General features: G+C 49.0%; 1 protein-coding gene across 5 annotated transcripts in view; it reads left to right on the top strand.

The window, feature by feature from the left end:
• Window positions 1-18590: 18590 nt before the first annotated feature.
• SH2D5 (SH2 domain containing 5) overlaps window positions 18591-27960 on the top strand; it is a 518455-nt gene continuing 509085 nt past the window's right edge. For 4 of the 5 annotated variants that reach the window (XM_069610334.1, XM_069610330.1, XM_069610333.1 and 1 more), the window contains exon 1: window positions 18592-19073. The gene's annotated coding sequence lies outside the window, so the exon portion shown is untranslated. Of the gene's footprint in view, window positions 19074-27960 lie in introns of all 5 variants that reach the window. The other variant, XM_069610337.1, reaches the window with a different exon arrangement.

Below are 27960 nucleotides of genomic sequence, written 5' to 3'. Positions count from 1 at the left end.
TTATTACTAGAGAGTGCTGGGGTCCGTTCCCCTGCCATTTTTCTGCGGGAAAAGAGCATTTCCATGTTGTAAACGGACTAGTGCCTGCCAGCCAATTGGGGATATTAGAATTGCAGGAGATTTATGTAGGATTTCTGGTAGGAAGCCTGGTATTGCATCCTACAGAGATATTCAGGCAGGCCGCGCTGGGAGATAGTATTAAGGCTCGGGTGCTAGTTTAGTTTGGCAGGGGGCCAAGGGGCAGCAACATTAATTTGAATTATTTCGGGTTGCAACAGAATGGTAGGAGTAGAGATATTGCGAGATCGCCCGGTCTCGCGAGATCTCTTGCGCGGCCGGAAGTGCAGGCTTTGCGCGCCCAGTGCGCATTCAGGCGGGAGAAAGCCACGAGCAGGACGCGCTCCCGGGCGCTCCTCCCAAGCAGAGGACTCTAAGCCGCAAGAGAGACTCCCGGCAATACTCACGAGTTGCGTCGCAGCATTGGGGCCTGTTCCCCATCATTGACTCTTGTTATATGCGTTGCGTATTTACTCAAGTGGTACAGAACAATAAAAGAACGCAACCTGCAACCACAACGCCTCCTATCATTTATTGTGAGAATTATACAACATAATTGGCGATGAGGATCACCACTAAAACCCGCATGGAGCCATGCAAGGAGCGACACCACCACCGCCCTTCCTGCAAACTCCAGGTAGGTCTGCCATTCCGTGGCCACAATGGCAACCCTTATTCACAACGTATGTAGAGGCCATGGGCGGTGCGGGCTACTCGGCGGCGAGACGCAGGGCGATGTTACTAAACGACCTAGGCGTCGAAGGACAGAGGGTGTTCGAGAGTCTCACCCCGGAGCCGGTAGCTGGTGATAATGATGATGTGTTCAAGGAGGCTGTACGAAGGATGTGAAAAGGTTCGCCAGTAAGGAGAATACCGTCCTGCACAGGATTTGGTTCTACAGCCGCAAACAGGAGGCGTCTGAACCCGTTGATGATTATGTCACAAAACTGTGCGAACTGGCGGAGCTCTGCAGCTTTGGTAACAACGCTGAGAGTCTCATCTGCGACATGCTGGTGGTCCACACCAACAGCAGAAAAGTACAAGATAAGTTCATTTTAGAGAAGGAATTGCAGCTGGAAAAAGCTATTGAAATAGCGAGAGCAGTTGAGGAAACGGTAGGCAGGAGGAAAGAATTCGCAAGCAGCCACGGCCCTACCGAAGTACAATCTGTGGCATTCCGCCCAAAGAAGGAGAGGCCGGTCCTCGTTGCGAGAGAAGGAAAATGGGGGAAGAAAGAACCGTTGAAATGCCACAGGTGCACCAGCACGAAGCACCTAGCCTTCGATAGAGAGTGCCCAGCAAGAGACAAGGAGTGCTCAGTATGCAAAAAGATTGGTCACTTCTCAATCGTGTGTCGGTGGCGCAACAAGAAGGTCACGAGTGTCAACGCTGAACACAACACGGAGAGGGATTTGTCCTCGGAAGATGAAGGGAGACCGACAGTCATCATGGTGAACAGCTCACGGGCCAGAAGGGAAAAGCCCCATTGTGCAATCAAAATCAATGGACTGGAAACAAGGTTCATGGCTGATTCGGGTTCTGATCTCACCATAATACCCCTACGCACATACAAAGAGATGATGGGTACAGAGACGGTCCAAGTACTCAGCACACGGCACAAGCCTACAGTTTTTGGTGGTGCGTCTGTAAACCTGTTGGGCTACATCAAAGGTAGAGTGGAGTCCAAAGAAACTACCACCAAAGTTTACTTTAGTCAAGAAGGCCCAGCGGTATTAGGGTGGGATGACCAGGCGAAACTGAAAATCAAGCTGGACCCCAGCACAGAGGATCAGGTACTGTCAGTCAGTTGGAGGAGCGCGCCAGTAGCGAAAAGGGATTACCCCAAACTATTTTCAGAAGAACCTGGACACATCAAGGGCTTTGTTCACAGAATATTACTCAAAACCAGCGCAGTCCCGGTCAAGCACAGATTAAGGCCAGTACCGGCAACTGCAAGAGAGACACTCAGAAACCAACTGGAAAGAATGAAGAAAGATGGCGTCATCGAAGAAATTGAAGCTTCTGAGTGGCTGAGCCCGGTAGTACTTATAAAGAAACAGAACTCACAAGAGCTAAGAGTATGCATTGATCTCCGCAGCCTTAACCTGGAAGTTATTGCAGACAGCTACCCACTGCTGAGTATCAATGAGTTAATCCTCATGATGAAGGAAGCCAAAGTATTCTCGTAACTGGACATGAGGAATGCCTACCATCAAATTCAACTGCACAAGGAGTCCAAGCCACTCACCGCTTTCATCACCCCGTTTGGCACATACCAGTTCACCAAGATGCCATTTGGTTTATCATCTGCAGCCTCAGCGTTTCAACGCATGATGGATGCTCTGCTGCGGAACGTCAGGAACGTGGCCTATTTCCAGGATGACATCCTTATCTATACAAAGGACGAACAGATGCATGACGTCACATTGAGAACAGTCCTCACCAAACTGCAAGAAGCGGGTGTGAGATTAAGGTATGAAAAATGTGTATTCAAAGCAAAAGAAGTTGAGTATTTGGGGTACAAAATATCAGAGAAGGGTATAAGTCCCAAACAAAACTTACTGCAAGCCATAATCAAAGCTCCAGAACCCACCAACAAAGACAAAGTGAGGTTGTTCCTCGGGTTGGCGGAGTACTATGCGAAATTCATCCCCAAATTCTCGGAAACCTCAGCGCCGCTCCGAGAGCTCCTCAAAAAAGGGTTGGATTCCACGTGGCAGGAAGGTCAGAAGAAAGCAGTGGAAAGCATAAAATGACACATAGTTGAAGCGCCATGCCTGCAACCGTTCAACCCAGAGTGGAGTACAGTTATCACTACAGACGCCAGTACATATGGACTAGGGGAGGTTCTCACTCAGAGGAAGGGCGACACGGAACATGTGGTAGCGTTTGCCTCGAAAGCCCTATCATCAGCTGAACAAAACTACTCCACCATAGAGAAGGAGATGTTAGCGTGTGCATGGGCCGTGGAACATTTCAGGACATATGTGTGGGGCACAAAGTTCAAGTTGGTTACCGACCATAAGCCCCTCATCCACATGCTCAGCCCAGGTGGCACCAAAGTGTTGACGCCCAGATTGCCTCGTATAGCAGCAAAACTGCAGGAATACACCTTCGAAGTACAACACATCTCCGGATGGAAGAACTCGCAGGCAGACTGCATGTCAAGATTGCCAGAGGGCAAGGACAATGCCACCACTTTCTTACAAGAAGAATGCATTGTAGCATCCATTACAGATCTCAAGGTGCCCGACTACCTGGAACTCAGCGAAAAACACTGGATGGAAGAAGACGGAAAGGATCCTACCATGGTGAGAATCAGGGAATGGATCAAAAAAGGATGGGCAGATGAAAGGGCAGTGCCAGAAGGTATGAGACCTTATTGGAAAGTGGCAGATGAGATCTCAGAAGCTGACAGTATAATTATGAAAACAGACCAGGTAAACCCGCCCATAGGCATGAGGAAAATAATTCTGTGCAGGGCCCATGCGGGCCATCTGGGGAACACCATGACACGTCGCAGAGTGAGAGAAGCCTACTGGTGGCCGTCCATGGACCAAGAGATCCGCACCATGATTGAGAGATGCCATGAGTGTCTCAACAGTGACAAGCGCCTGAAGATCAGACAGGCGCCCATGATTCCCACAGAAACCCCGGAAGTGGTGTGATCAAAAGTGGGCCTAGACTTTATAGGACCATTGGAGGCGATGGCGCCCGAGCATCGGGATGGCATAGTGCTAGTGGACTATTTATCGAAATGGGTCGAGGCCGAGTTTGTTCCTAACATCACGACCGCAACCGTAATAGAGGTCCTCACGGCAATTTTTCAGAGGGAAGGGCTCCCCAACGAGTTAGTAACAGACAATGGAGTACAACTTATATCCAGAGACATGGAACAGTTTCTGAGGAAGCACAACATACACCAGAAGAAAGCAGCACTCTACCATCCCCAAGCAAATGGGCTCGTCGAGAGGGCCAATAGGTTTATTAAGGGAGCTATCCAATTAGCAACCGCTTCAGGAATGGATCCCCTCAAAACAACAAAAGAGGCCATCGCAGCTCACAGACTGACCCCAACGGGATCACCCAAATTTCTCCTTTTCGCATGCTGAGAGGGAGGAGAGCAGCATCCACGCTAGTGCCGCCATGGTTGGCCAGAGTAAGAGAAGACGAAGAAGTAGACATGTCGGAAGTGGTGTGGAGAATAGAGAACAGCAAGGCACGCATGAAAAGGTGGAGCGACAGAAGAAGGACCAAACAAGAGTCAGAAGTAAAAGAAGGAGATTGGATCAAAATACGGCTACCGACCAAGGATCAAATAACGGGCTCACGGTTCAGCAGACCTGTGAAGGTGATTCACCGAGGAGCCAACCATGTCCGCACTGAAGATGGGCGCACATGGAACATGGAAAGAGTAGCCATGTTTGAAAAGAGGCAAGCGAGAGAAAAGACTTTTGAAAGGTCTGAAGCTGAAGGAGTAATGGACAATAAGAGGGGGGGAGAACGAGAGCTGGAGACAGACAGAAGAGAAGTTGAAGAAAATGAGTTTCAAGTGGATGCCCCCACAGTCGAGCGAGAAAATGACCAGCAGGATGTGTGCAGCGAGAGAGGCGATCGCCCGCCAAGGGAACACAGAAGACCAGTGAGATACAATGACTATGTATTGCAATGAACTGCCTTTGCATTATCAGAGGGAGGTGTGTAGAGATATCGCGAGATCTCCCGGTCTCGCGAGATCTCTTGGCGGCCGGAAGTGCGGGCTTTGCGCGCCCAGCGCGCATTCAGGCGGGAGAAAGCCACGGAGCAGGACGCGCTCCCGGGCGCTCCTCCCAAGAAGAGGACTCTAAGCCACAAGAGAGACTCCCGGAAATACTCACGAGTTGCGTCGCAGCATTGGGGCCTGTTCCCCATCATTGACTCTTGTTATATGCATTGCATATTTACTCAAGTGGTACAGAACAATAAAAGAACGCAACCTGCAACCACAACGCCTCCTATCATTTATTGTGAGAATTATACAACAGTAGGACAGGGATCTGGAAGCAGGGGCTTGGTGGACGCCCAAGCATTGAGGGAGGCTCTGAGTATTATTAGCAGGGCAACTAAAGCCCAGCTGGAAGGGGCAGTGGGTAAAGTTACGGGGGAGAAGGGCGCAGGGGAGGGAGACAACAGCGCAAAGCGGCAGCAGATGGGGTCCTCGCAGCGGTGGTGGCGTGCAGCCTGTCGGCAGGTGAGGGGAGGTATGGGACAGCGGGTCCCGAAAGAGCAGGAGGGAGGTACCCAAGAGAGCAACCAGGAGTGGGGGAGCAGTTGGTCAAGGGTCAGGTGGTGGGACGGGAGCTAAAAGGCCGGGTGATGCCACTAGCGGAACGAGGGTAGAGGTGGGCAAGGGGCTGGCCTTGGGGGGGACGTTTAGGGTCAGCGCGGACCAAAGAGGAGCAACTGGGCAGAGGGGAAGAGGAGGGAAATACCTTGAAAAGAATGCAGGAGGGCGGAGGAGGGCTCAGTCCCCGTCGGTTAGTGAGGTAAGGGGAAGGTACGGAACGACCTTCCCGCCTAGGAAGATGTTAGACGGAAGGCATAGTACGGTCCATGGTTCCGGAGGAGGTGGTAGGAGAGAGCTTGAGAACAGGCCCTCTGGAAGACTACAGAGAGCAGACTAGAGGGCGCAGCACTTCCCTTAGCACGGAGGAGCGAAGGGTGGAGGAGAGAACCTGAAGAGGAGCTGCCCGGCCCGAGCGTGAGTTTGCAACAACATTGGTATTTCACTGGGATGATGAATGGGAAGAGGAGAATATTGGAAATTGGGAGGATGAAGAGCAACATGGTTTACGGGGGAGGGAAAGGGTGAGAAGGGGTTTAAGGTTTGAAGGGGGAAGGTCAGGTTGGGGGCCAGAAGTGCAAGAGGACAGCAGGGAAATTGGTTAGGCGAGTCTGCTGATGTTTTTATCCCCGCAGCAGGAGCCGGGTGAGAAAAGAGATGAGGAGTGTCAGAGCGGCTAGGTTACGGCGGGGAAGAAAGAGGTGAGCAGAACAGGGAGTGGTTATTGGTTTGGTACAGGTCGGGCATGAGGTGGGGACATAGAGGGAAGGAGCTGGGGCACAGGGGATAGGCGGGGAAACAGAGTTTTGGACCACGTGGGCCTTGGTGAGGGAGAAAAGTGTATCCTCAGTGGAAGTACAAACTGACAAAGTGGAGGAGCCCGTGGCTCCAAGGGTGATGGAGTCTCCTAAGGAGAAGGCTGCGGAAGGTACTAGGAAGGACAAAAGGATGCCTTATATGGGCATTACAAAGCCCAGGGTGCACATTTGTATGGGGCGACAAAAGAAAATATATGGCCTGGGGAGTTTGTGGACGTTTTTAAACTCTTTCACAGGGAGATGAGAGCAAAGGAAAGGTCTAAGGAAGAGGAGAGGGAGTTGGCCACAAGACTAAAGGTGCCAGTCACGATTGACAATTGGATGTCAGCATTTATTATATATGCAAATGTTTACTGAAAGAAATTTCCTGAGAGGTGTGTAACATTATTGAAATACTTGGATGTAATAAGGAAGGCGTATACGAGTTTTGGGGGTTTCGCATGGGTAAGATACAACGAAGAGTTTAGGGCGAGGATGGTGGAGGATAGTCAAGTAGTGTGGGGAGAGACTGACATGGATCTCTGGCTGCAATGGATGGTGCCTGCGCGGCCAACACCAACGCTGCATACAGCGAGTGGTTACCTGTGCCTTACCGGCCCTTTCATGGTCGCCCTGCCTCAGAGGGGGCGGGGGAGGAGGCAGGGGTCAGTCCTCAGCAGCATGCTGGGCTTTCAATAAAGAAGGCTGCACTAGGACAGTGTGCAAATTTAAGCATGAGTGCAGCAGATGTGCAGGAAGGCATCAGGTTACGCAATGTTTCCAATCAGGGGACAGAGGGAGAGGGCGAGGTACGGGACAGGGAGTTGTGGGGAAAGGCCTATCAGTACTCCAGTTAGAGTTGCGGTTTTGGAGAATTGGCTCCGTTTTTAGCCGGACAGGGAGGGGGGCCAAGATTTTAGGGGAAGGTTTTTCCATGGGTTTTAGTTTGGGTTATCAGGGTCCAAGTTTGTGTCGGTGGATGGAAAATTTTAATTCGGCTCGGGAAAATGTTGATGTGCTGAGGGCGTAATTACACAAGGAGGTGGCAGCGGGGAGAGTGGTATGGCCATTTACAGATGTGACGGGAGACTTGGTGGTGTCCCCATTGGGGGTCGTGCCTAACAAGGTTGCCGGGGAATTTGGACTCATACACCATTTATCAATGCTGGAGGGCATGTCAGTCAATGATTTTATTTCACCGGAAGATTGCGGGGTGTCCTATGCGAGTGTGGTCCAGGCGGTGGGTTTGGTGAGGAAGGAAGGTTGTGAGGCATTCATGGCCAAGTGCGACATCAAAGCAGCGTTCCGATTATTACCAATGAATCCAGAATATGTATATATATATATATGTACATATATATATATATATATGTATAGACAAAGCTTTTCCTACGGGCTGCACAATTTCATGTGCCTTGTTTGAGTGTTTTAGTTCCTTTCTACAGTGGGCTTTTACATACAGTTCAGGATCTGAAGGAGTGTTGCATTATTTGGACCATTTTTTGTTTATCAGTGGGCCGGGCAAAGAACAAGAATGTCGGAGGATACTAGGGACGTTTCAGATACTCATTCTCGGAGTTGGGAGTGGCATTGGCGGAGTACAAAACTGAGGGGCCGGAGGTGGTGTTGACCTTTCTAGGGATTGAAATGTATTTGGTGGCCATGACCTCACGCTTGCTGCATGACTTGGTGAGCATGCTGGTAGGTTTGCTGGAGAGGGCAATAGCAGCGCGCAAAATGACATTGGTGGACATGCAGAGGCTAGTAGGGTATCTCAATTTCACGTGTAAGGTTGTGGCCCGGGTGCACTTTCTGTACAAACATGGCACTGTCTATGGCAGGAGCTAAGTACCCACATCACAGGGTGAGGTTGTCTGGAGCAGTTAGGGAGGACTGCAGGATTTGGCTACGATTTTTGTAAGAGTTCAATGTGGTGTCCATGTGGCTACAGAGTGATCCAGATTCGTGGGAAGTGCAAATTGTTTTAGACGCAGCAGGCTCAGGAGGTTTTGGAGTTTTCTTTGGGGGGTAAGTGGTGTGCAGAAAGGTGGCCAGAGCAGTGGCAGAGAGGAGGTAGAAGCATAGTCTTTTTGAAAGTTTGTCTTTTGTTGGTGGCAATGGAGTTGTGTGGCAGAGAGTTGAGGAACAAGAAAGTAAATTTCAATATCGATAACGAAGCAGAGGTTAACGTGGTTAACAGGTAGTCTGCAAAAGACCAGAGGGTGGCTAAATTAATGAGAGAATTTGTACTGCGTTTTAAGAAGTGGAATGTGGTGTTTAGAACAATGCACGTGCCAGGGAAGGATAATGGTATCGCTGATGCATTATCTCGTTTTCAGTGGCAGAGACTCTGTGGAATGGCACCAGGAGCAAACCGCAGCGGGCATCGGATCCCGAAGGAGCTGTGGCAGCTAGGAAAATGAGAGCACTGTCCTTAGTGGAGGGTTTGCTAGCCCCGGTGTGTAGGACAGCATACAAAAGGGCATGGTCGGAATTTATAATGGGGGGAGCACACAGCTGGAAAGGCAGGGAGGAGAGAAAAGGGATGATGTGATTAACTTTCTACTGGAGTGTATGGACAAGGGCTGGTCGAGGGCAACGACATCGGGGAAACTGGCAGGCATTGCATTTACAGGAAATGGTTTTGGGGCTTTCAGCCAAGTGGTGGGGAGATGGCACGTAGAATGTTGGGCAAGAGAGAACAAGAGGGAAAAGGATAACAGGAGACACATCTCAGCGGCCTTTTTGGTAGGGTTATGTAAGGCTTTAAAAGGAGTGTACTGGTCAGCATGGGAGGGGGACATGTTTTCAACATGGTTCACGTGGTTATTTTTTTTGGGGCATTTAGGGTGTCTGAGCTGGTGGGGGGAGAAGAGAGGAAGAAGGTCTAAGGTAGGGAAATGTTCAGTTCTCGGAGTTAGGTGTGGATATTAAAATTAGGAGATCGAAGAAGGACCAGAGGGGAAATGGCTGTTGGATGCTTCTGGATAGGGGTAGTAAGGAGTTGTGCCTAGTGAGGATAGGATTATCTTGGAAGGAGACATGTGGGGGGGGGTTGGTCTTTCAGCACAAGGATGGGTCGGCAGTGTCGGCAGCACAAGTCTTGGGAGTCATGTGGTTGGCATTGGTGGCCTTGGGGGAGAGAGCAGAGGTTTTTGGAACTCATTCTTTCCAGATGGGGGTGGCATCGGAGGGCAGCACGATGGGGCTATCGGAGAAGAAGGTTAAAAGCCTGGGGCGCTGGAGGCTGGGAAAGTACAAGGGGTACATCAGAGAGTTTGGAAAAGGGGCCTGTTAGGATCGTTGACAAAAGCAGGAGGTTGGGGGGGGGGCTTTGGAAGTGGTGAAGAGAAACTGAAAACTATTTTTCTTTTGCAGATGTGGCACAGAGGAGTGGTGAGTTGCCGCAGATATGGATTTGTGGACATTCAGTTGTAAAATGGCAGGGAAGGAGGAGGTAAAAAGGATTATTGGGACGCAACTGGGTTGTTGCTACAACATTGCATTATTGAGATGGTCGGGGTGGGGGGGGCTTAGGTTGGACCAATCGCTGCCCATGTTAGTGGGATTGAGGGAGCGCCACAGGGTTCCGGAGAGAATAATTGTACACGCAGGGGAGAATGACTTAGGGACACAGGAGTATCATTCGTAAGGAAGATTAATTAATTAAGATGAAAACGGACCTTAGCTGGTTAAAGGAGATATGGCCCAGGATAAGTTTGGTTTGGACAAAGTTATTGCTGAGGAGAGTTTGGAGGGGGTGCAGTGAAAGAAGCGGCAGTGGAAATGACAGGGAAGAAGATTAACAGGTAGATGGGGAAGTTTTGTAGTGCTGTGGGGATGCAAGCCCTGGACCATCGGGAAATAATCCAGAGGATTTTTAATTTTTTCGGGAGGACGGCGCGCATCTCTCGGTATACAGAAACAATTATTAACTAGTGGACGTTACGTGGGCAGTGCAGGACATAATACAACGCTGGAAATTGAGGAAACCCTAGGGTAAGGGGGGTGGGGCAGAAAGAACACCTCAGTGGAGGGTTTTTCTGGTGCCAGGGACATGGCCCTTTGGAGGAGAGGTGGGGGAAGCACAGTGGGGTACTAGCGCAGTAAAGAAAGGGGGTGTGCAGTTTGCACAAACGTGCTACCACGGGCGTACAAAGAAGGGGAAGAGGTATTGAAGAAGGAGGGGCGTGGCCTCGGTGAGAAGATGGAGCAAGCGGGAATGAAGGTTGAGAGGATTTTAAGGAGACGGAAAGGAGCAAGGGATAGGAAAGGAGGAATTTGAAATGCTTTAATTATTTAATCGTGGGGGAATGGAAATTGTTTATTTAATTGTTTGGCCATTTGTTAAAAACGGATATGCTAGTCTTTAGGCCAGGGAGCCAGGTTCGCGTTTTGTGTGCCTTGTGGCCTGTCAGATTAAAGCAGCCTTTTCCACTTAAAAGCGAGTCTGGGTATTTTTGTGCAGTAAGCCCAAAATAAACTCCATTCAGATCCCACAAAGGTAATTCTGCGTCAGCGGTGACTAACACCAGTTGTGGCATATTATTAAAATGTAGCCCGCAGGCTATGGCATGGTGCCCGAATTTATGACGTCTGAATAAGGTCGTAAGGGGCCAGTTATATGCAATAATGTTTTTTAGGCACAAACGATCAAACTGCAGGTGCTTTTCCGGGGTCTCGTCAGAGAGAGCGAATACGTCCAGTAGGGGGCGCTGGACTCCAGCACGTTGCACTGGCTGTGCTCTTAGTATTCAGGGGGCATCCTCACCACTGCTAGTTTGAGTTGAAAGGAGTAGCTCAGAAGTGAACTCTCCCACCCGGGATAAAGCCGCGCTTCCTGTATGCAGCCAGACCAGGACGTCTTGCTTTGAGAATTACTGAAGTGACGTAGCAATATACAAAAGCCAATGACGACAGAGCTGTATTGCAAGCGACCTAATTGATTTGCCGGGCACAGTGCGCAACTTGCATGCACGCCATCGCGCTAACTTCAAACTCGTTTTGGTGGCAACACTTTTACTTTATGCCAACAGGAGACTGCCGGAAAAATTCCAGATGTTGAGTGCGTTCAGAGTTGTTTCAGAACAGCTGCGCTGCACTGCACTAGAAACCCCAAAGCTTTGCATTGCTTAGAATCAACTTTGCATTGAAACCCTCCTCCTCCATGAGTCGGTATTTTATTTGAGTGTCATCTGTGGCTTGCGGGGATCCCGAATGCAACTAGTTCAGTCATCTGACACAACGCCGCCGCCGCTCCTGCACGAACCTTCCTTCAGGTAAGTCAGACATTTGTGAATTTGTAAATCACGCCTGGTATGTCACTAGCCGTAGCACGGAGATTTAATGCGCCTTCTGCATCTCTTAAATTCGGGTTATGGCATGCAGACTCAGACTTCCACCCTTCAGTGGTAGATACAATGTATTGTGTATCAACAGCAGACATTATTAATGAGAGAATGTAACTGATGTATGTGCAACCGCTGTACCCAGCACTGCACACGTGTTTCCAAGTAGTGAGGCAGCAGGGACTCCTCTGTGTCACGGTCACCTGGCGTGTTTGGGGTAGAACGTGCAGAGTATGAAGTGCCTGCTGCTGGAGCTGTTTGGCCCTCCCTAAGGCGGCCTGTCCACTCCTCCTGTATCTGTCAGCGCCAGGCCTGGGACAGGACTCGCGCGTCCGTTTGCAGGAGCGACGGCCCTCCCTTGTGGGAGCCACTGACTTCTCTTGTTTAGTTTTGCTTCTGAACCCGCAGCTCGGACGGTTTCTCTGTCTCGAGGCAGGTTATATTTTAGGAAGCGCATTGATAGCCTTCTATTCCCCCGTTAGAGGCACTGAAGTTCAGTCTGGAAGGGGCAGGATACGGGCCGAAAGGGTGCATTTAAGGCAGATTTTCTGTAGACTGCTCCTCTCAAGGCTGCTTCACGGGAAGTGGGCACCCTAGTGCAGTACCATCCCTTTGCTACTAGAGGGCAGTGCAGAGCCCTTAAAGGGCAACACACGCTTGCTGGGGGTTTCGTGTGTGCTAGGCAGCCACAGTATTGGTTACCCAGTTGGGTACATCTTTTCTTTTACCATTCAAGGAGGTAATTAGCAGGGTGGGCATGTGTGAGTGTTAGGAATCATTTAAAAAAAATAGTAATTAGTGAAACTTTTCGGGCAAGGAGTTATTACTAGAGAGTGCTGGGGTCCGTTCCCCTGCCATTTTTCTGCGGGAAAAGAGCATTTCCATGTTGTAAACGGACTAGTGCCTGCCAGCCAATTGGGGATATTAGAATTGCAGGAGATTTATGTAGGATTTCTGGTAGGAAGCCTGGTATTGCATCCTACAGAGATATTCAGGCAGGCCCCGCTGGGAGATAGTATTAAGGCTCGGGTGCTAGTTTAGTTTGGCAGGGGGCCAAGGGACAGCAACATTAATTTGAATTATTTTGGGTTGCAACAGAATGGTAGGACAGGGATATGGAAGCAGGGGCTTGGTGGACGCCCAAGCATTGAGGGTGGCTCTGAGTATTATTAGCAGGGCAACTAAAGCCCAGCTGGAAGGGGCAGTGGGTAAGGTTACGGGGGAGAAGGGCGCAGGGGAGGGAGACCACAGCGCAGAGCGGCAGTAGATGGGGTCTCCCTCCCCTGTCGGCAGGTGAGGGGAGGTATGGGACAGCGGGACCCGGAAGAGCAGGAGGGAGATACCCAAGGGAGCAACCAGGAGTGGGGGAGCAGTTGGTCAAGGGTCAGGTGGTGGAACGGGAGCTAAAAGGCCGGGTGATGCCACTAGCGGAACAAGGGTAGAGGTGGGCAAGGGGCTGGCCTTGGGGGGACGTTTAGGGCCAGCACGGACCAAAGAGGAGCGCCTGGGCAGACGGGCAGAGGAGGGAAATACCTTTAAAAGAGTGCAGGAGGGCAGAGGAGGGCTCAGTCCCCGTCGGTTAGTGAGGTAAGGGGAAGATGCGGAACGACCTTCCCGCCTAGGAAGATGTTAGACGGAAGGCATAGTACGGTCCATGGTTCCTGAGGAGGTGGTAGGAGAGAGCTTGAGAACAGGCCCTCTGGAAGACTGCAGAGAGCAGACTAGAGGGCGCAGCACGGCCCTTAGCACGGAGGAGCGAAGGATGGAGGAGAGAACCCCTCGCCCAAGAAGAGAGGAGCAGGTAGGGGTTGGCACGGCCCCGCTGAGAAGACGTCGTTGGAGCGGCAGGGACGGATGCACCAGGCTTACCTGAAGAGGGGCTGCCCGGCCCGAGCGTGAGTTTGCAACAACATTGGTATTTCACTGGGATGATGAATGGGAAGAGGAGAATATTGGACATTGGGAGGATGAAGAGCAACATGGTTTACGGGGGAGGGAAAGGGTGAGAAGGGGTTTAAGGTTTGAAGGGGAAGGTCAGGTTGGGGGCCAGAAGTGCAAGAGGACGGCAGGGAAAGGGTTAGGGGAGTCTGCTGATGTTTTTATCCCCGCAGCAGGAGCCGGGTGAGAAAAGAGATGAGTGTCAGAGTGGAGACCAGGATGCCGCGGCTAGGTGACAGCCGGGCAGAAAGAGGTGAGCAGAACAGGGAGTGGTTATTGGTTTGGTACAGGTCGGGCATGAGGTGGGGACATACAGGGAGGGAGCTGGGGCACAGGGGATAGGCGGGGAAACAGAGTTTTGGACCACGTGGGCCTTGGTGAGGGAGAAAAGTGTATCCTCAGTGGAAGTACAAACTGACAAGGTGGAGGAGCCCCTGGCTCCAAGGGTAATGGAGTCTCCTAAGGAGAAGGCTGCGGAAGGTACAAGGAAGGACAAAAGGATGCCTTATATGGACATTACAAAGCCCAGGGTGCACATTTAAATGGGGCGACAAAAGAAAATATATGGGCTGGGGAGTTTGTGGACATTTTTAAACTCCTTCACAGGGAGATGAGCGCAAAGGAAAGGTCTAAGGAAGAGGAGAGGGAGTTGGCCACAAGACTAAAGGTGCCAGTCACGATTGACAATTGGATGTCAGCATTTATTATATATGCAAATGTTTACTGAAAGAAATTTGAGAGGTGTGTAGCATTACTGAAATACATGGATGTAATAAGGAAGGCGTATACGAGTTTTGGTGGTTTCGCATGGGTAAGATACAACGAAGAGTTTAGGGCGCGGATGGCGGAGGATAGTCAAGTAGTGTGGGGAGAGACTGACCTGGATCTCTGGCTACAATGGATGGTGCCTGCGCGGCCAACACCAACGGTGCATACAGCGAGTGGTTACCTGTGCCTTACCGGCCCTTTCATGGTCGCCCTGCCTCAGAGGGGGCGGGGGAGGAGGCAGGGGTCAGCCCACAGCAGCATGCTGGGCTTTCAATAACGAAGGCTGCACTAGGACCGTGTGCAAATTTAAGCATGAGTGCAGCAGATCTGCAGGACGGCATCAGGCTACGCAATGTTTCCAATCAGGGGACAGAAGGAGAGGGCGAGGTACGGGGCGGGGAGTTGTGGGGAAAGGCCTATCAGTACTCCAGTTAGAGTTGCGGTTTTGGAGAATTGGCTCAGTTTTTAGCCGGACAGGGAAGGGGCCTAGATTTTAGGGGAAGGTTTTTCCATGGATTTTAGTTTGGGTTATCAGGGTCCAAGTTTGTGTCGGTGGATGGAAAATTTTAATTCGGCTCGGGAAAATGTTGATGTGCTGAGGGCGTAACTACACAAGGAGGTGGCAGCGGGGAGAGTGGTATGGCCATTTACGGATGTGACGGGAGACTTGGTGGTGTGCCTAACAAGGTTGCCGGGGATTTTAGACTCATACACCATTTATCAATGCAGGAGGGCATGTCAGTCAATGATTTTATTTCACCGGAAGATTGCGGGGTGTCCTATGCGAGTGTGGTCCAGGCGGTGGGTTTGGTGAGGAAGGAAGGTTGTGAGGCATTCATGGTCAAATGCGACATCAAAGCAGCGTTCCGATTGTTACCAATGAATCCAGAAAATGTATATATATATATATATATATATATATAGACAAAGCTTTTCCTACGGGCTGCACAAATTCATGTGCCTTGTTTGAGTGTTTTAGTTCCTTTCTACAGTGGGTTTTTACATAGAGTTCAGGATCTGAAGGAGTGTTGCATTACTTGGACCATTTTTGTTTATCAGTGGGCCGGGCAAAGAACAAGAATGTCGGAGGATGCTAGGGACGTTTCAGACACTCCTTCTCGGAGTTGGGAGTGGCATTGGCGGAGTACAAAACTGAGGGGCCGGAGGTGGTGTTGACCTTTCTAGGGATTGAAATGTATTCGGTGGCCATGACCTCACGCTTGCCGCATGACTTGGTGAGCAGGCTGGTAGGTTTGCTGGAGAGGGCAATATCAGCGCGCAAAATGACATTGGTGGACATGCATAGGCTAGTGGGTATCTCAATTTCACGTGTAGGGTTGAGGCCCGGGCGCACTTTCTGTAGAAACATGGCACGGTCTACGGCGAGAGCTAAGTACCCACATCACAGTGTGAGGTTGTCTGGAGCAGTTAGGGAGGACTGCAGGATTTGGCTACGATTTTTGTAAGAGTTCAATGCGGTGTCCATGTGGCTACAGAGTGATCCAGATTCGTGGGAAGTGCAAATTGTTTTAGACGCAGCAGGCTCAGGAGGTTTTGGAGTTTTCTTTGGGGTGTAAGTGGTGTGCAGAAAGGTGGCCAGAGCAGTGGCAGAGAGGAGGTAGAAGCATAGCCTTTTTGGAAGTTTGTCTTTTGTTGGTGGCAATGGAGTTGTGTGGCAGAGAGTTGAGGAACAAGAAAGTAAATTTCAATATCGATAACGAAGCGGAGGTTAACGTGCTTAACAGGTAGTCTGCAAAAGACCAGAGGGTGGCTAAATTAATGAGAGAATTTGTACTGCGTTTTAAGAAGTGGAATGTGGTGTTTAGAACAATGCACGTGCCAGGGAAGGATAATGGTATCGCTGATGCATTATCTCGTTTTCAGTGGTAGAGATTCTGTGGAATGGCACCAGGAGCAAACCGCAGCGGGCATCGGATCCTGAAGGAGCTGTGGCGGCTAGGAAAATGAGAGCACTGTCCTTAGTGGAGGGTTTGCTAGCCCCGGTGTCTAGGACAGCATACAAAAGGGCATGGTCGGAATTTATAATTGGGGGAGCGCACAGCTGGAAAGGCAGGGAGGAGAGAAAAGGGATGATGTGATTAACTTTCTACTGGAGTGTTTGGACAAGGGGTGATCGAGAGCAACGATATCGGGGAAATTGGCAGGCATTGCTTTTTACAGGAAATGGTTTTGGGGCTTTCAGCCAAGTGGTGGAGAGTTGGCACGTAGAATGTTGGAGGGTTGGGCAAGAGAGAACAAGAGGGAAAAGGATAACAGGAGACCCATCTCAGCGGCCTTGTTGGTAGGGTTATGTAAGGCTTTAAAAGGAGTGTACTGGTCAGCATGGGAGGGGGACATGTTTTCAACATGGTTCACATGGTTATTTTTTGGGGCATTTAGGGTGTCTGAGCTGGTGGGGGGAGAAGAGAGGAAGCAGGTCTAAGGTAGGGAAATGTTCAGTTCTCAGAGTTAGGTGTGGATATTAAAATTAGGAGATCGAAGAAGGACCAGAAGGGAAATGGCTGTTGGATGCTTCTGAATAGGGTTAGTAAGGATTTGTGCCCAGTGAGGATAGGATTATCTTGGAAGGAGACATGTGGGGGGGTGGGGGAGAAGGGTTGGTCTTTCAGCACGAGGATGGGTCGGCAGTGTCGGCAGCACAAGACTTGGGAGTCATGTGGTTGGCATTGGTGGCCTTGGGGGAGAGAGCAGAGGTTTTTGGAACTCATTCTTTCTGGATGGGGTGGCATCAGAGGGTAGCACGATGGGGCTATCGGAGAAGAAGGTTAAAAGCCTGGGGCGCTGGAGGCCGGGAAAGTACAAGGGGTACATCAGAGAGTTTGGAAAAGGGGCCTGTTAGTATCGTTGACAAAAGCGGGAGGTTGGGGGCGGGGGGCTTTGGAAGTTGTGGAGAGAAACTGACAATTATTTTTCTTTTGCAGATGTGGCACAGAGGAGTGGTGAGTTGCAGCAGATATGGATTTGTAGACATTCAGTTGTAAAATGGCAGGGAAGGAGGCGGTAAAAAGGATTATTGGGACGCAACTGGGTTGTTGATACAACATTGCATTATTGAGATGGTCAGGTGGGGGGCTTAGGTTGGACCAATTGCTGCCCATGTTAGTGGGATTGAGGGAGCGCCACAGGGTTCCGGAGAGAATAATTGTACACGCAGGGGAGAATGACTTAGGGACACAGGAGTATCATTCGTAAGGAAGATTAATTAATTAATTAAGATAAAAACGGACCTTAGCTGGTTAAAGGAGATATGGCCCAGGATAACTTTGGTTTGGACAAAGTTATTGCTGAGGAGAGTTTGGAGGGGGTGCAGTGAAAGAAGCGGCAGTGGAAATGACAGGGAAGAAGATTAACAGCTAGATGGGGAAGTTTTGTAGTGCTGTGGGGATGCAAGCCCTGGACCATCGGGAAATAATCCAGAGGATTTTTAATTTTTTTGGGAGGACGGCGCGCATCTCTCGGTATACAGAAACAATTATTAACTAGTGGACGTTACGTTGGCAGTGCAGGACATAATACAACGCTGGAAATTGAGGAAACCCTAGGGAAAGGGGGGTGGGGCAGAAAGAACACCTCAGTGGAGGGTTTTTCTGGTGCCAGGGACATGGCCCTTTGGAGGAGAGGTAGGGGAAGAACAGTGGGGTACAAGCGCAGTAAAGAAAGGGGGTGGTGCAGTTTGCACAAACGTGCTACCCCGGGCGTACAAAGAAGGAGACGAGGTATTGAAGAAGTAGGGGCGTGGCCTCGGGGAGAAGATGGAGAAAGCGGGAATGAAGGTTGAGAGGATTTTAAGGAGACGGAAAGGAGCAAGGAATAGGAAAGGAGGAATTTTAAATGCTTTAATTATTTAATCGTGGGGGAATGGAAATTGTTTATTTAATTGTTTGGCCATTTGTTAAAAACGGATATGCTAGTCTTTAGGCCAGGGAGCCAGGTTCGCGTTTTGTGTGCCTTGTGGCCTGTCAGATTAAAGCAGCCTTTTCCACTTAAAAGCGAGTCTGGGTATTTTTGTGCAGTAAGCCCAAAATAAACTCCATTCAGATCCCACAAAGGTAATTCTGCGTCAGCGGTGACTAACACCAGTTGTGGCATATTATTAAAATGTAGCCCGCAGGCTATGGCACGGTGCCCGAATTTATGACGTCTGAATAAGGTCGTAAGGGGCCAGTTATATGCAATAATGTTTTTTTCGGCACAAACTATCAAACTGCAGGTGCTTTTCTGGGGTCTCGTCAGAGAGAGCGAATACGTCCAGTAGGGGGCGCTGGACTCCAGCACGTTGCACTGGCTGTGCTCTTAGTATTCAGGGGGCATCCTCACCACTGCTAGTTTGAGTTGAAAGGAGTAGCTCAGAAGTGAACTCTCCCACCCGGGATAAAGCCGCGCTTCCTGTATTCAGCCAGACCAGGACGTCTTGCTTTGAGAATTACTGACGTGACGTAGCAATATACAAAAGCCAATGACGACAGAGCTGTATTGCAAGCGACCTAATTGATTTGCCGGGCACAGTGCGCAACTTGCATGCACGCCATCGCGCTAACTTCAAACTCGTTTTGGTGGCAACACTTTTACTTTATGCCAACAGGAGACTGCCTGAAAAATTCCAGATGTTGAGTGCGTTCAGAGTTGTTTCAGAACAGCTGCACTGCACTAGAAACCCCCAAAACTTTGCATTGTTTAGAATCAACTTTGCATTGAAACCCTCCTCCTCCATGAGTCGGTATTTTATTTGAGTGTCATCTGTGGCTTGCGGGGATCCCGAATGCAACTAGTTCAGTCATCTGACACAACGCCGCCGCCGCTCCTGCACGAACCTTCCTTCAGGTAAGTCAGACATTTGTGAATTTGTAAATCACGCCTGGTATGTCACTAGCCGTAGCACGGAGATTTAATGCGCCTTCTGCATCTCTTAAATTCGGGTTATGGCATGCAGACTCAGACTTCCACCCTTCAGTGGTAGATACAATGTATTGTGTATCAACAGCAGACATTATTAATGAGAGAATGTAACTGATGTATGTGCAACCGCTGTACCCAGCACTGCACACGTGTTTCCAAGTAGTGAGGCAGCAGGGACTCCTCTGTGTCACGGTCACCTGGCGTGTTTGGGGTAGAACGTGCAGAGTATGAAGTGCCTGCTGCTGGAGCTGTTTGGCCCTCCCTAAGGCGGCCTGTCCACTCCTCCTGTATCTGTCAGCGCCAGGCCTGGGACAGGACTCGCGCGTCCGTTTGCAGGAGCGACGGCCCTCCCTTGTGGGAGCCACTGACATTTCTTGTTTAGTTTTGCTTCTGAACCCGCAGCTTGGACGGTTTCTCTGTCTCGAGGCAGGTTATCTTTTAGGAAGCGCATTGATAGCCTTCAATTCCCCGGTTAGAGGCACTGGAGTTCAGTCTGGAAGGCGCCGCATGCTGCCAGCTGTCCAGAAACAAAGCAAACCACAGGAGGCTTTAGCTTGTGTTGCTCTTGGCGCTCCCGTTCTTTAGAACATAAACCACAGTTGCGTAAACTTTGCGAACAAAGAAGCAGACTGTCTGCACAGGATGTCTGTCGGCTTGGGTGTAATATTTACACGATATTTCTGCGGTTGCTTAACCTCTTCTGAAACACTGGTTCCCGTCACCTGCACGTTTTGTACACATAAGCACCACTTCCGGCCTGTCCTCGCGGACTCCCAGTGGCTTTTGAGCGCAGGTGGCCAGAACAAGAGGAAAAATGGACGGGTGTGGCTCCTTGTACGGGTTTTCCAGGAATTCCAACTCACTCTTTAAAAAACCCTACGTTTAAAAAATGTATGCTTGAGGTCGGAGTGTACCAACAAATGCGATGACCGGGCTCTTTATTTTACAAAAACCATGAAAGGGATGTATGAGAATATGCAGGGACGTAGGAGACGCAGAAAATCTAGGGGGACATGGGACCTCTTCAATGATTCTCTCCTCCTCAGACCTAAGCCATCGCGTGGCCCCTGTGCCACCAGACTCCCTAGACACCGTCCGCCCCTCTCCTCGCCTCCCCCTTGTATAGCTATAACCCACTTTGCCTCTTACCCCCCTCTGTATATGTGGTGTGTTGTATACCTCTGTAAACGGATCCACTGCTTCTCGACTCTAGGTCCACTCTCAATAAAAACCATCATAATATTTAAAAAATGTAATATTAAGCACAGGTCAGCTCTCCAATCCATCACATGTTGAATAGCTTGGCAAGAAAACAAAGCGCAAAAAAGATTATCGGATGAACCACGTGTGCAGTATGTGAATCCCGGTAGTTCATAGTAGTTCATTCCTGGAAAAAAAAAACATTTTAACGTTACAGTGCTACGAAGTGCTGGTGGCGGCGCAGGCCTACAAAGAAAGACTTTGAAATGAATTCCTTTATTCAAATTTATAATATACTTTAGGTACTGATATATTATATAACAGTAAAAAATATCATGTTAAGAAAGTCCCTGTGTAGTGTGTAATGTGTTCATAGGACATACATTTGTGCATATCATTTAACCATCGCTTTTCCCCAAACGGCAGTACAAATAGTTCAATTAAGGTAAGAATGAATGGTTATGGGCTGTCTGGGATTGTTCGTGTTAGAGGAGTTGGTTTTAGTAAGCTGAGGCTTTTGACTTTCATTGTAGAAAATGCTACACTGTACGTTGAATCATATTTTTAGAGCTCTTAGTTTGCCATGAGTGAAAGTCACCCATCTGATCCCTGTTTGTGTTCTTGGAACTCTAGGATGTGTCGTTTTTTCTCCTCTTTAAATGGAGAACTGCAAATTCACAGATTTAACAAAAAAAATAGGACAGGATGACTGCCACGCGTGGCATGGGGACACTTGATCGCTCTGCATTTACCCTACCTCTGAGCCCCTGCATCACCTTCCGTCACCAGTGCCAGTGTGACCAGAGCGTGTGAGGAGGGGGAATGCAGCTTTGGCCACTCGGCCTCTTTCTCCTCATTCTTTGCAGGAAGGAAAGAGAACAACATTTGAAAAGGTGACTGTTTTTCCAAGAAAAAAGAAAAACACATATAATGCCCACGGTATTCGCACTGCATAGAGCGCTCGGACCAGTCCTGTGGAAACCAATCTCCCTGTGTGTAATTGCCTGGGGCGCGAATATTGCCCCAAAGTTTGGGGTGGGAAGCACCTGGGTGAGTTCACAGGCAGCTGCCTACCGGGAACACCCATCGACCGCGGTGTCATGCGCGTGTGTGGCAATGCTGCCGCCAGGCCTCGTGCATTTTTACCTTTCCGTACCAGTCAAAACAGCCCATGCTGCCAAATTAAATTATAAGTGGTCAGGAGAGAGAGAGGACGGAGTGGTGCTTTTTCATCTTCCCCCCATGCAATATCAAAATTAGAATGCCAGCCAACCGCACATCCTTTCATGGTAAAAACATACATGAAAAGCACAGGTGTTCAAAATGCATTACAAGGCTTTTTTTTACATAGTCTGTTGATATGGAAATGGGGCAAGCTGTCATGATGCCTACACCCAGGCATCCGGACCAAGCTCATCAGCCCCGGGAGCAGGCACCTAGACATTTAGTAAAACCTCAGCAGCCCCGGCTAGGGGCTATCTGGGTTCAGTCCTGGCGCCTTAGGCGCCAGGCTCATAGTAGAAATCAGTCCTGGCGCCTACGGCGTCAAGCTCATAGTCATTACTTACCTCAGGCAGACCATGCTGCAAATGACTCCAATCCAACATGAAGTCTGAAAGGGACTATTTTTCTACAGGGACTATTTTTTTACTCGGGTGTGGTTCTAGGGACTTCTTACCTGGGACTACTTTTGAGGCTATTTAAACCACGCCCGACCAGCAACACACGCTTCGCATTATTCTGCATCCAGCAGCGTAACGCTCACCGTGCCTGCAGCCTGCATCCAGTCTTCTGCCATGCCCGCTTCGAATCCAGAGCTCCTAAAAACAAAGAGGAAAGAAAGGGACAAGGTTAGAAAACAAACTTATTCTATTCCACACCTGATTCTGGATCCATCTCGTCTCCGGACCTGTAAAGAACAAAAGAACATCATTGCTGCAGCACCGCGCCATACTCACCAGTCTTCACAGCATCCTTCGGGTCGGCGCTGCCTCCATCATTTCTTCGCCGAACTTCGGCACCTAGGAGACAAAAGAAAACCACAAGGTGAGCCGAGGGAACCAACAAATATAATGCTTACCACCATAGACTTACCTGATTTACCACCGGAGGCATCCTTTTGTGACTCTCCATATTTTCACGTGCCGCATCTGTAAAGAGAGACAAAACAACACGTTTTCCACATGCAACATTTACCGGACAGCGCCGGGTAATACAGATTCTTACCTGAGCGCCACCAGCTGCCACAAGAGCATCTTTTCACGAGCCAGCTGCAAGACAAGAAAGGAAGGGGGGAACAAGAGTGAACATCGGACATATTGAACTCTATGAACTTAATATTTACTGGTCCTCACCAGGAATCTCAGAGTCAATACTCTCCGGAACTCTCCCGAGCCTTCAAACCAGTGAAGTAACTGGAATCGACGCGCCCCCTGCAAATCCACACAGGATGGAGAGCTCATCTTTCAAGAATACAAGGTGAGATTGCTGTGAGGGCATTTCGGAGGTGATTAGTTGGGGAGGACTGTGGGGGTGCCATCACTTGAATCCACAAGTGGCTAAATCCATCTCTCCACTTGCAGGAGAATATTTCTACAGGTTAAGGAGAAAAGATTAGGAGGGCAGATCCAGTCAGTCATTGCTGCACTACGCATCACTTGGGTGGAGACCGCAGCTGTCTGGGTCCGACCGACGCCTCTGTGGGAGCCAGGTGAGCGTAACACAATTTGACAAAAAGTAAAAGGGTCATTGTGAAAGATATTTTGGAGAGGTGTGTTTTGGTTTATGGAAATAAGCTGTTCTCACCTCACCTGAAATCAAAGTGAATCAAAATCAATGGCAACGCCGCCCCCGACTCGAGCGCCGGCCTGAGAAGAGCATGCGTTACTGCCTGCTTGTGCTCCTCGACTCCTTGTCAGCGCATCAGCTTAGCAGGAGACTCGGCACTGGTCGCCTCCATCCCCACCAGGCTGTGCTGCAGTGCACTGTGCATCAAGTGATGCAAGCATGGGGGAGGGAGCACAGCAGTTACTCAGTAGAGGACACGTGCAGGTACTTCCCCGAGCGGTGCCCCCCAAATGCGCACGCGCAAGCCGAGCCCGGGCAGAAAATAATATCACTAGTCTGGCAGGCAGGCTGTAGACAGCGCCAGCCACAGCCTGGAAATGGAAGCCAGTGTGATGAGCGAATCACCCAGGCGCTGGCCGGGATCATGTTGCTCGCTCATAATACAGTCCAGTGAGTGAGTCCAGGCTGTTCAATCCTGACTTTAGTTGACGCTGGCAGACCCTGCTGCTTCTTATTGTGGGGGCGATATATGGCATTATATCCCCCACTGCTTAAAATTGTGTGGGGGATTTTTCCCCCCTGTCCCCTATTTCCTACACCCATGAGGATATGGGCAAGGATCTGCTACGTCACTTTCATACTGCAGTCATCGCCCATAAGGCACCACAGTGTTCTTCGACTTTTTCTATAGCCGCTGTCTAGTGGCGCAACAAAACCTACATTGGGGTGGAGGGGGGGTCGGTGGGGAGTAAGTGGTGATGGGAGGGGCTACTTCAGAAAATAGGTGGGGCAAACTTGGAGGACACGACCCACTGTTCTACCCCCCCATATGGTCTGGTGTGTGTACCAACTATCAAATAGTATATATTAAAGCGCAATATGCAGAGAGGCGAGGGAAGGCTTTCTTGAAAGTAGCAGCTTTAAAGTTTTATGGCGTTTGTTCAAGTACATTTTTCTGAACAAACACAGTAAAACCTTAACACCACCAGTTTCGGGGAAAAGCTTCCGTCACCTCTCTGCCTAAGAAAATGCAAGTGCACAAATCCAGGCGTGCACCTAGGCTAAAATTTAGGCGGGGACTAACCTGTCAAATGTTGGGAGAGGCGCTAACTTCAGAGATGGTGGAGGAGGGGCAAACTTACTTGTGTAGGGGCATCTAACTTCATTACTCATTGTAATGAGACTATTCTAGTGCAGCTTCAATGTTACAATCAGTTAACTCTCCCCTTAAAGCTTGAAAACACCCCCTTCTTGCAGATCCTGAATGTCCTAGAAAGTGTGAAAATGACAGATGGTGTTTAGTTTAGTTTGTTTATTTGTATAGTGCGGCCGCACCCTAGGGTAACTGGGCGCTTTATCATTAGGAACAGCAATGGTTACAAAAGGTTGTTATAGGGACCCGGTTACAGGTTGCTCTTCCACAGAAGGGTTTATATTGGATACAAGGATACGAGTGACAAAGTGGCACAACTAGAGTCATGCCTTTGATACAAGGATGTAATTGTTACAAAGAAAGACAGGAAGCAGGATTTAGTTAAGTGCAGTTAACAGTCTATTGCTGAGTTGTGAGTAGTTCCTTTACCTTGGCTTGGAATGACCAGAGCGACGTGTCAGCTCTAATTGTCATTGGTAGTGCATTCCAGGATTTAGCTGCTAGTACAGGAAAGCTATCTCCCCCAGCCATTTTCAGGTTGAACCTTGGGATGTTAAATTGGTGTAGGTATGGGGATCTAGTTTGTCTGGTAGATTTCTGTCTCATAAATTTGTCAGATAAGTAACTTGATGCTGTGAGATAGAGGCATTTATGTGTAATGACCAGTGCTCATAATTTAATTCTCTCACTGATAGGGAGCCAGTGAAATGAAATGTGCAATAAAAGACTCAATATCATAGCATAACATGACACATTGCAGAGTGTGGGGCAGTACTCTGGACGGCCCAAGCAATTTCAGTGGCTGGGAGCAACAGGGGAGAAAATGTAATGTTGGTTCTGCTACAGTTAGTCCACTATACATTCGAATCTCTGGTGCACTGACTTGCTGGTGCGACTATGTCTGCCTGTCAAATAAAGTGATATGAGCTTGGGGGAGGGCCAGTGCATCAATAATGCAATTCTATGTGACAGTATTGGAGCCACTAGCAGAGGAGCACCAGGGTACACCTATTTGTCCCTCCCTACACTTATTTAAACTGCCTTATTGTAGGGGTGTAAACGTAATCATTTATAAGCACTCCCATTTTTGCAGTTGAAGTCAGGGTGAGATTACATTATTTGCCCAGGATCACACACTTACCCTAAACAGTGAAGCAGGGATTTTAACACACTCTGCAATTTGGGCACGGCCACCTTCTTCCACGCTTTACTTGGAACAAACATTTAAATTATGGGTGTCAAGACCTATACTGTCCTAGAGAGTTCACTTGCAAAATACACAAATTGCACAGTAAAGCATCATGACATCATGTAAATCCTTATAGCAGCATGTTGGGCCAAAATAATATTACTGTACCTTTATTTTCCACATCCTTAATGGAAAACTATAAGATGCAAAAGGCAAAATATCTATTTACCCACTTTATTTTCAGTGCTTTAACACACACAATATAATAAACTAACTTAGGGTTGGCGATTCATAACAAACCTCCAGCGTGTTGTTATGTATGGTTTTAAGAACATTCAGCTAAGGACATCAAAGCATACTTTACTTTTAGCATATCAAGCTATTAGACATGATTGGTATGGACAAATATTTGAAACGGTGCTTTATTGTGTTGCTCACTTTAACTGTCACAGATTTGCAAGCTGACTGGTGGTCTTTCAGTTGGCAATTCACCATCATGCATAAGAAAGGCTATGCTGCTGATGACAAAAGAAACGTGTTGTCGAGTTCATCTACAGAGCCAGTCTAGGTGTAGCAACCCCACGATTGCCACGTGCTGCCTGTATAAGGCGGGAGATGAAGAGATAGGCGGATGTTGTGTGCGAGGGTGCGGTACATTTCGCAGGTGCGCACAGCGCTGCCTATCACAAGTGAAAGATCAATTGGAGACATGCAATACCGAGCGAGAGACTTGCTGTAGTGCTTACTCACTGCTAGGCACTGAGTCACTCCAGGCGCTTTGGTGAATAGTTTACTGAGCTTGTTTCTGGTGGCGTGGTGTGACGTGGGCCTCGGATGGGAGAGAAGGATGAAGACGTGCAAAACAGGCTATGATTTCACAGGTTTATTAGGAGCAAAGTGTAACACGCATAACCTCGCTCTAAGGCTGACTTCCCACCAAACGCTCAGTCCTTCCAGCTGGCTCTCACGTGCTCCATACGATCATAAGGAACATCACCTCCTCACATTTTCCCAACACACATTCCATTCTCTACATGCTAGTCTAACTGCAGGTACACAACGCTTAATGTAATTGTGTATATTTAAATAAACTCCTCTTTAGTTTGAAGCACTTGCCCGTTAGGTTAATTTACCTTTGTAAATCACGTGTGTTCATATGAATATTTATTCTGTTTGTTTTGTTTTGTTTTGTCCCTGGTGTATGTCCCACATTTTGACACCCTCATAAACTGGCTCACCACTTGTTCTTATCTTTGTGCAATTGTACAGGCACCCTTCATGTGTATGTTGCCACCATCTGTAACAGTGTTTTATTGTAAGTCATTTCTCATCGTAATTGACACCACCTGCTCGTCAAACAAATGCAAACATTACATACAAAAAAATACATCATCCCACAAGTCTCGCAACTAGCCCTGGAGCAGGTCACATACAAGTGTGCTGCTTTCAGACTGTTCCAGCCCTACTTCCGGTCTTTCCTGGCCTCTGAAGAGTTAGGAAAATCTCACCATTTCCCACGTTTGGTCATGTTCAGATTTCGTAGCAGAGGGCTTAAAAGGTAAACACCAGACATGAGTGATACAGGCCAGTGACATTTTGGAGGTGAGTGATAAAACCCAGAGGCTTCATCATTTGTTCATCAAATTTATGTTAAAGTTGTCTGTGGTCTTGTTATGGTATTTTCTTTTCTGTGAGTTACTTTCTTCTGTTCTGAGGGCTGGGCACAGACCCTGGTCTATTCACACAGAGCCCAAACCAAGTCTTGGCCATACTTTTTTGTACAAAGTTGGACTGCCCTATAAGAAAGTAGGATATTTTCTGACAGGTCAGTGCCTGTAAGAGACGGGCAGGACTGGGCTGGCATAGTCAATCGCATGTGAGGTGCAGTGAGATTTATTTATGACCTGGCATAACCTATATGTCCTCACTGGCAGGGAAGAAAGCAAGCCAAGATTTACGATGTTAGCAGTATTGCTTGGTAGGTACAAACTATATTCTAATAATTATTTATTTATTTATCGGATATGCACCTATACAACAAATGGTGTTTCAAGCCACCACACGACAAAAAGGGGGTGGGGGAGCAAGGGAGAAAGATACAACAACGGTTCTACTAGGCCATGTGACATTCAGTGCAGAACAAGAAGTGCAAGGGAAGGAGGCAGGGGGGAAGTGCAGGTCTGCACAAAAAACGCAGTGCTAAGGTGGGAAGGGAAAAAGGTGAGGGGCGAAGTGCAAGTGCTAGTGGGAGGCCAGAGGGCAAGTACAAGGGAATGCAGGTAAGTGCAGGGAAAGGAATGGTGGACTGGGCACGGGCCCTGGAGCCCTGTAGTACTAAGAGGGAACAAGGCAGCCTGTCACTGAGGCAGAGAAAGGTGTTAGCAGGGAAGGGGAGAGTGAAGGAGTCAGAGAAAAGGAGGGTCCTGAGGAGCTTCCTGAACTTAAGGACAGGCCATCCGGATCAAGGAAGAGATGGTCAAGGA

This window comes from Ambystoma mexicanum, chromosome 8, assembly GCF_040938575.1.
Source record: "Ambystoma mexicanum isolate Mex_15411 chromosome 8, UKY_AmexF1_1, whole genome shotgun sequence".
Lineage (NCBI taxonomy): Eukaryota > Metazoa > Chordata > Amphibia > Caudata > Ambystomatidae > Ambystoma > Ambystoma mexicanum.
Note: the sequence above shows the minus strand (reverse complement) of the source record. Positions and strands in the feature narration are given on the sequence as shown.